The 9,523-nt window shown below is 47.2% G+C and overlaps 1 protein-coding gene across 1 annotated transcript in view; it reads right to left on the reverse strand.

The window, feature by feature from the left end:
* fam20cl (family with sequence similarity 20 member C, like) overlaps positions 1–9,523 on the reverse strand; it is a 588,191-nt gene that overhangs the window by 491,726 nt on the left and 86,942 nt on the right. The window lies entirely within an intron of this gene.

Below are 9,523 nucleotides of genomic sequence, written 5' to 3' on the forward strand. Positions count from 1 at the left end.
GATCAAGAGTTTTCCCGGTGGTCAGTATGCAAATTTTTTTTAATTACAACAATTATATTTTTACATCACTTTTCTTTCTATGGATAAGGGACATTACTGACAAAGAGTGTGTGTTTGAGTTCATGGAGATGTATTATCCTCCTTCCCTGTTAAATTTAGTCTAATCCATGTCCTGAAACACACCTCCTCTCCTGCTTTCACTTCTCATTCTAACAGAGGGAGCGATACATTTGTGAATGAATCACTGTTATGAACGACTCGTTCCCTTAGCCGACAATAATACACGTTTCTGGCAGTTCAGCATCTTGCTGTCATATTTCATTTACATTGTTTGCTGATTTTATTCAACAACACTTTAGTCTTGACTAGTGCGGTTGAATGACTTTTGTCCTGGGAGCACTGTACCAATATAGCGACACTGTTAACGTATGCTCAGGGTCCGTATGTGATATCTAGTGTATATATGCGCAATCATCACAACAAGCCAAACACAACATGACGAAAAGGCATGTTAAAACAACAGCAACGTTAGTTTGGTACGCTACACCTCACTTTCTTCATTCATTTCATTTTCCTGCAGCTTAGTCACCACAGAGGAATGAACCTTCAACTATTCCAGCACATGTTTTACACAGTGGATGCCATTCTAGCTGCAACCCAGTACTGGGAAACACCCATACACTCTCATTCACACACACACTCATACACTGTGGCCAATTTAGTTGATCAATTCGCCTATAGTGCAAGTGTTTGGACTGTGGGAGAAACCAAAGCACTCGGAGGAAACACACACCAACACGGGGAGAACACAGGAACTCAACACAGAAATTCCAACTGACCCAGCCGTGATTGAACCAGTGACCTTGCTGTGAGGTGACAGTGCTAACCACTGAGTCACTGTGTTGCTCCTATGTTCAGACAAACTGACCAAAAAAAAAAAGCTGACAACATGAAAATGTAATCCAAGAACCCATATAGAAATCTGAGATATAGCAATATATGCTAATTACATTTATGACACACAATATAACATATTTTCTATTTATTATACTTGGATTATGTTATATGCAAGAAATGTTAAATATATTTTTAAATACTGTAGCGAGTCGTCTAGTACCACGTCGCCCTGGGCACAAATCCACACCAGCTGGATTTCTCATCAACCCCGGATCGCTCACAGCTGGACCTCATCAGCCAGGGAGAGATATAAGCCAGCCCCACACAGGAGGAAACTGAGCTTCATTTGACATGACTCCCTGCGCTATAGCTTGTCTCTCTCTGTCTCTCCCACAGCCGAATCCAGCTCGTGACCGATCCAACACCATACCTCTCACCAGTCTTCACCTTCTCCCCTTAGCACTTGAGCACGCACCCTTAAGAAGAGCACTCATTCACCCCATTTTCACTTGTAAATAAAAGCACCCTCCGGGGCATTGTTTGTAACATCATCTACTGTGTTTGTGTTTTCCCTCTGCCTCGCTACAACTGGTGGAGAATGCGGGCATTGCAGAGGGAAAAATTCAGAAGAAACACTTACCATTAAGAAGAAAATAACCGCTGAATTTTTCTTTGTGTTTGTTACAGACAGGCACCCGCTCTCTCTCTCTTCCGCGCTTCCTCTTACTCGGCTGTCAACATCCCGTCGCCATGTCTCTGGAAGAGGTACTGCTCCACCTAGCGGAGATCTCCAGTAAGCAGAATTCCATCTCTGAGCAACTTACAGCCAGACAGGATCGACTGGAACAACAGCTCCGCCAGGTGGCCAGACACCATCCGACTCCCGAAGTGAGTGCGCATCATCATCTCACTAAACTCAGCGACCTGGATGATATTGACGCTTACTTACACACGTTTGAAGTTATTGCCGAGAGAGAAGGCTGGCCGAAAGAAAACTGGGCGAGAATGTTGGCTCCGTTTCTCACAGGAGAAGCGCAACGAGCATATTTTTCACTAGAGACACCTAAAAATGAAGACTACAAAGCGTTAAAAAACGAGATATTAGCCAGAATGGGGCTATCCACAATCAGCGCAGCCCAACAGTTTTCCCAGTGGTCTTATGATGAGAAACAGCCAGTGAGGACTCAAGCAGCTCAACTTTCTCGCCTGGGAAGACTATGGTTATTGGGAGGAGATCCTTCGGCGGTCCAGGTCGCTGAGAAGGTGATTATTGAGAAGATGATGCGAGCGTTACCCCGACGTTTGCGAACACTCACCAGCATGCGAAATCCTGAGTCACTGGCCACTCTGGTGGAGGCGATCGAGCTGGCTGAAGCTCACATCGCCAGAGACAATGGGGAGAGAGCGGCTCTGCCACCCCGGAGGGTAAGTGCACCTTGGCGACCGGTGGAGGGCACAGCGCGACCAGTCGGCAGACCAGCGGTCCCCAGCCCGATGGACGAGCCGATGCCCACCGAGCCGACGACGCACTCGACCCCGGCCTGGACAGCAGGGTGCGCGGTACACCGAAATATCCCACCCGAAGCTCCCACCCATAAAGTCCAGCTAGAGGGAAAAACACAAACGGCCACCTTAGACACAGGAAGCGCCATCACTCTGGTTCACCCGAAGACACTGAAATACCACCATGAAAGCAAAGGGCGAATTCCGATCACGTGTGTGCACGGTGATACCCGCCACGTACCCGCCCGAAGAGTGACCATCGCGGCGAAACCAGGCAGCTGGCGCATCGAAGTCGGGATTGTTCAGGATCTTCCAGTGCCCCTCATACTGGGCAGAGACTGGCCGGGGTTCGACGAACTCCTAACTCACCACCACGCTCCATCGGCTCGTTCAAAGAAGAAGAACAAGCCACGGGCTCATCGGGACCGCAAACCAGCGCTGATGACCACCGAGAGCGACAGAGGGGGTGAGTCATCCATATCAGCTAATTTATACTTTCATCTGTTTCAACAGATAACCGCAGGAGGCGATTTTGGCAGAGCGCAAAGGGAAGATGAGACGCTCAAACATTGCTGGCCACAAGTAAGGATCATTGATGGTAATGAGCGACTTCACAGCCCTCACCCCCTCCCACATTTTATCGTGGAAAATGGTCTGCTGTACTGTGTCGCAGAGAGGCGGGGGGAAAAGAAGACACTACTGGTCGTTCCGAGGACCAAGAGGGAGACGGTCTTAGAACTGGCACATACCCACCCGATGGCTGGACATCTGGGAGCGGCCAACACGGTGAAAAGGATCCGCGATCGTTTCCATTGGCCGGGACTAGACGGGGAAGTGAAGAGGTATTGCCAGGCATGTGACATCTGCCAGAGAACGTCTCCCCGACGACCACCCCCCAGCCCTCTAATACCACTACCCATCATCGATGTGCCCTTCACCCGAATTGGTATGGACTTGGTAGGGCCTTTGCCGAAGTCGGCCCGGGGACATGAGCACATCCTTGTTATCCTCGATTATGCCACCAGATACCCTGAAGCGATTCCCCTGAGGAAAGCCACGTCATCGGCCATCGCGAAGGAGCTGTTTCTGCTATGCAGTCGAGTGGGAATCCCAACAGAGATACTGACCGACCAGGGCACCCCCTTCATGTCCCGGTTGATGGCAGACCTCTGTCACCTCCTCAAGGTAAAACAACTAAAAACCTCAGTATACCATCCACAGACTGACGGCCTTGTCGAGCGATTCAACAAGACTCTGAAACAGATGCTCCGACGGGTGGTGGCAGAGGACGTGCGCGACTGGGACCTCATGATCCCGTACGTGTTATTTGGTATCAGGGAAGTCCCCCAGGCCTCCACAGGCTTTACCCCCTTCGAACTGCTGTTTGGCCGACAACCCCGAGGGCTATTGGATGTGGCTCGTCAAGCCTGGGAACAGGAGCCAGCCCCCCAGCGGTCGGTGATTGAACACGTACGGGACATGAGAGAACGCATCGACAAAATCATGCCCATCGTCAAACAACACCTGACCGAAGCCCAGCGCGCCCAGCAGAGATTGTATAACCGGCCCGCCCAACCCAGAGAGTTCCAACCAGGGGACAAGGTGATGATACTCATACCTACCACAACTTCGAAGTTCCTCGCATCCTGGAAGGGACCATACACGGTGGTAGAAAGGGTAGGGCCGGTAAATTATCGAGTCCGTCAGCCGGGACGAAGACGGGAAGAACAGCTCTACCACATTAATCTGATGAAGAAGTGGGTTGCAGCTCCAGGTCATCTCGTTGCCTTCGCTGAAGAAACTCTTCCCGTTGTCCACATAGGTGAGCAACTCTCACCAAACCAGAAGGCGGAGCTGCAAGCCTTGGTTGGTCAGTTCAAGGATGTGTTCTCGGAGAAACCGGGCCGAACCACCATCATCCAGCACAATATTATCACTCCACCTGGCACCATCGTCCGGAAAAGGCCTTATCGAGTTCCAGAGGCTCGCAGGCTGGCTATCGACGAGGAGATCCAGAAGATGAGAAGGTTAGGTGTCATCGAACCATCCCGTAGCCCGTGGTCCAGCCCAATAGTGATGGTCCCCAAACCCGATGGCACCCTCCGTTTCTGCAACGACTTCAGGAAACTCAACGAGATCTCCAAGTTCGACGGGTACCCCATGCCTCGGGTGGACGAGCTGCTGGATAGGCTGGGTGGAGCCCGATTTATCTCCACTATCGACCTCACCAAAGGCTACTGGCAACTTCCACTAAGTGACGACGCCAAGGAGAAAACCGCCTTCTCCACACCCGGTGGGCACTGGCAATACCGGGTTCTTCCCTTCGGGCTCCACGGGGCCCCAGCCACATTCCAGAGAATGATGGACATCCTGCTGAGGCCCCACCAGCCATATGCAGCAGCATACCTGGACGATCTCATCGTCCATTCCGAGTCATGGGAGGAACATCTATCCCGGTTACGGTGGGTGCTCTTAGATCTTCGACGGGCTGGGCTTACAGCTAATCCCAAGAAATGCCACCTGGGTCTAGCCGAAGCCAGATACCTCGGGTTCCACATTGGGCGAGGTCTCATACAGCCACAACAAAACAAGGTCAAAGCACTACAAGAAACTCCACAACCCACCACAAAGACCCAGGTACGTGCATTTCTGGGGTTAGCGGGCTACTATAGATGTTTCATACCTAACTTCTCATCCATAGCCAGCCCTCTGACAGACCTGACCAGAAAGGGGCAGCCGGAGAGGATAAGATGGACCAAGGAAGCCGACGATGCGTTCCGAGCCCTAAAGACGGCCCTCACGTCCTCACCGTTACTGCACGCACCTGACTTCGGCTGCCCCTTCATTCTTCAGACAGATGCTTCCGACTCGGGCCTGGGCGCGGTCCTCTCCCAGGTCCACGGCGATGAAGAACATCCCATCATGTACGTGAGTCGGAAGCTTACCCCCTCAGAGACCCGCTACGCAACGGTGGAGAAGGAGGCCCTGGCGATCAAGTGGGCAATCCTGGAGCTAAGGTACTATCTCCTTGGCAGGAAATTCACTCTGGTGACCGACCACGCCCCGCTACAGTGGATGGCTACAGCAAAGAACAACAACGCTCGGGTCACCAGATGGTTCCTGTCGCTCCAGGATTTCAACTTTGACGTCCAACATCGAGCCGGGGCCTCCCACGGAAACGCAGACGGACTCTCACGGCTCTGGTCAGGATGGGCAGGTCTGTCGAAACATTCTACCCCCCCTCTCAATACACTGCTCTTCCTTCGCAGGATACCCAGGACCAGGACGACGCTAAGGGGGGGGGGAATGTAGCGAGTCGTCTAGTACCACGTCGCCCTGGGCACAAATCCACACCAGCTGGATTTCTCATCAACCCCGGATCGCTCACAGCTGGACCTCATCAGCCAGGGAGAGATATAAGCCAGCCCCACACAGGAGGAAACTGAGCTTCATTTGACATGACTCCCTGCGCTAACGCTTGTCTCTCTCTGTCTCTCCCACAGCCGAATCCAGCTCGTGACCGATCCAACACCATACCTCTCACCAGTCTTCACCATCTCCCCGGAGCACTTGAGCACGCACCCTTAAGAAGAGCACTCATTCACCCCATTTTCACTTGTAAATAAAAGCACCCTCCGGGGCATTGTTTGTAACATCATCTACTGTGTTTGTGTTTTCCCTCTGCCTCGCTACAATACCTATAGGTATTAAAATGTTAAATACCTATAGACCGCATGTCTTTGCCAATGACTGTAAAAAAATATGTGTAGGTGACGCGGGTAAAAACTACAAACATGACGGACTCGCGCGACCAACAGTAAGAGTGTAAATCAGTAAAGATATTTGAATACTGGAAACTATTTAAACAACGTTTTTCACGTTGTATTTTATCAGGAACAACAATGTAAACTTTATAAAAGATGTGTTTGGTCATTAATTTCTAAATGAAAAATTATCCTGCTGCCGAGGATGACGTGAGGATATGATTGACAGGTCTGGTAACTAGGCAACATAACAGTCCGTTAAAGATGAATAACGGTAGTTTGTCCTAAAGCTTGCGTTATACACTCAAAAGCACGGTTTCTTTAAGTAAGTTCATACTCTAAGGATTTCGTATAATAATGATAGGTCTTACCTCATCTGGGACGTGTCTTTTTCTCACTTCTTGACCGGAATAATCACAATGATCCTCGGTGACGGTAGCGAGCCGCGTACTCGCAAGAGTCTCAACGGCGGCCAATAACGGAAGATTGGATAAATCTAGCGAACAAAGTAGTTATTTGATACTCCAAGAGGACATTTCTGCGATTATTGACACACTTCTCTTGTCTACAGCTGACAGCGAAATGTCTGCTTACTCAAAGATGTACATCTTTCTTCCACCTTTGCAACTTCCGGTCACCAATCTCCATCTCGACAACAGATAAGCACTTTTTAATTAAGCACAGGTGAAGAGCTTAGAATCAATATATGGTTAACGTTATATATGTTATATTAGATTCTATGCTCTTTGGCATATTGGAGAGTGATGATTTATGTCAAGAGGGAAGGTGTTACATCAGTTGTTTCTAGAAACCCATATTAGAAATTGGTTATGTCACCACATACTTTTGAAGAGCCCTCCGAAAATGAGTATGTTCTTCCATTTCTCAGTGAATATGGACAGTGTGTTTAGGTGCATTTTAAGAAAATAGATTTATGAAACAGTTATATATTACAATAATATTTTAGTCATTGAACATATTTAGACAATGGAAAGATAATACAATTAAATTCAAACAAACTATTGCAAAAAAAATGCAAATATTCTCTTGATTTTTCCTCTTTTTAAAATTAGTATTTAATATTTTTTATCCAAAGAAGAGATACACATAGCATGAGGCACATATATTTGAGCTCTGAAAACAGTGTTTTGCCTTTCAAAGTAAATTTTATATGATCAATTGTTGAATCTAAATAATTATAGGCAAGTTAGAGAATATTTCATATATGTTGTACTAAGTTACTTTAGTCAGGCCCGAAGCCAGCCTGGTGAAAGGGGTGGTTGTTTTTCCCAAAAAAAGTGAAACTTTTTGCAGTTATTCGCCTCATTTTTTATTTATTTATTAGGCTTAAATACTGCCTTTTGAGACATTTTCAGCACTGTTTTTTTGCTGGATTAGCTTGTCGGATGGTCATCATACCACACTATTTGATGTGTAAAAATATTTCCAAAAGATTTAGAACAAGAAATATGAATAAAAAAACACAAATTTAATACATCCTATATCATTAGAAAAAAAAGATCTGTTAAAGTTTTAAATTATTGGACTAATGTCATTTATTAGGCAAATATACTGAGCAGCACATTCAACTTTCCTCAGTCAGAATTTGAGAGGGGTCTGGATGCAGACCTGGTGCAGTGCAATCTGAGCTGCATCCAATGCTATTTAATGCGCTCACCTAACCCCACCCGTCACTGTGACGTCACTCACTCCATTGAGTGCACTGTGTCTGACATTGCATCTCTGATTGATGCAATCTCAGCTTGCATCATAAAGGCTGCATCCAGATACCATTGCAGAATTTGGCCATTTGAATATTGAATAATTAAAACATCATTTATTAATTTTCTTTTCAGCTTAGTCCCTTTATTAACCTTTCAGCTGCAGCCCATCACTGGAAAACACCCATCACACTAATACACTACGGCCAATTTAGCTTACCAAATTTACCTGTACCGCATGTGTTTGGACTTGTGGGGGAAACCAGAGCACTTGGAGGAAACCCACTCGAACACAGGGAGAACATGCAAACTCCACACAGAAACACCAACTGACCCAACCGAGGCTCAAACCGGCGACCGTCTTGAGGCAAGACATGTGGTACAGGTGAATTGGGCAAGCTAAAATTGTCCATAGTGTATGAGTGTGAACGAGTATATGGGTGCTTTCCAGTGATGGGTTGCAGCTGGAAGGGCATCTGCCGCGTAAAACATGTGCTTGATAAGTTGGGGGTTCATTCCACTGTGGCGACCCAGATCAACAAAGGGACTAAGCCGAAAATAAAATAAATGAATGGATAAAGTAGCGCAGTGGTGTCCAAACTCGGCCCTGGAGTGCCAGTGTCCAGAAGAGTTTAGCTCCAACCCTAATAAGTAAGGGTGTCACGATTTCAATTTTTAATTGAAATCGATCAAAAATTATGCTTAACTTTGATTATCGAATCAAAAAATAGAATCGCCGATGCTGCCACGCCCCCATGTCACGTTAGCTTGGCTTGCCAAGCGGGAAAAAAAACATGCTTGTTGAAGTGCTTGTTAAACTGCAGACGCAGGAGACCCGTCGACAGGGCTTAAATCCTCTCCTCTTTCAATGAAGTCGCCGGTGTGTAAGCATTTTGGATTTCCAGTTAGTTATGTTGACAACGTTCGTGTTGTCGACAAAAAAAAACACAGTTTGCGAGCTCTGCTATGTACGCATTATGGTTGGGATGATAGACGATGGGCGCATTGCGATCCTCCCCCCCGCACCCGCTGCAAATCCGCTCACGAAAAATACACACTCAGGCCCTGTTTACACTAATATGTCTTTGTTTTTAAATGGTATTTTAGAACAACAACAATCCACATCCACACTGGCGTGTAGCGTTTCTGAGCAGCCCTCCTTCCTCACTACCACTGAAAACGCACATCACGTGACCACACACACTCATTCACACACAGACACAGACGCACACACATTGTCATGCGCTCGAGACAGCGAGTCAAGGCAGTCAGCGGGTCAGTAGACTGCTTCCATCTTTTGCTTTCACACAAGTACTTAGTCATTTTAGCGAACACCTCAGATACTGTTGGCTGGTTCCTGTTGGTTGTGCACCTTTTTTACCGATGCCATTCTAACGACACAGATCACTGCCTATTCACGAGACCCGCAGAAAAAAGTGATTGACAGATGGTAATTATGTGTGTAACTTACCTTTATTCATTTACTGTATGATTTGTTTATGGGTAAAACAAAGACCATGCAAGTCAGGTAGTTTAAACGGTAGGCTACAAATAATTAATTCGTTATCAATTAATTAATCAATTATTCATAATCGAAAATCAAATCGAATCGTGACTTTAGAATCGAAAATGTAATCG

The sequence above is a fragment of the Danio rerio genome, chromosome 22, assembly GCF_052040795.2.
Source record: "Danio rerio strain M-AB ecotype USA chromosome 22, GRCz13ab, whole genome shotgun sequence".
NCBI lineage: Eukaryota > Metazoa > Chordata > Actinopteri > Cypriniformes > Danionidae > Danio > Danio rerio.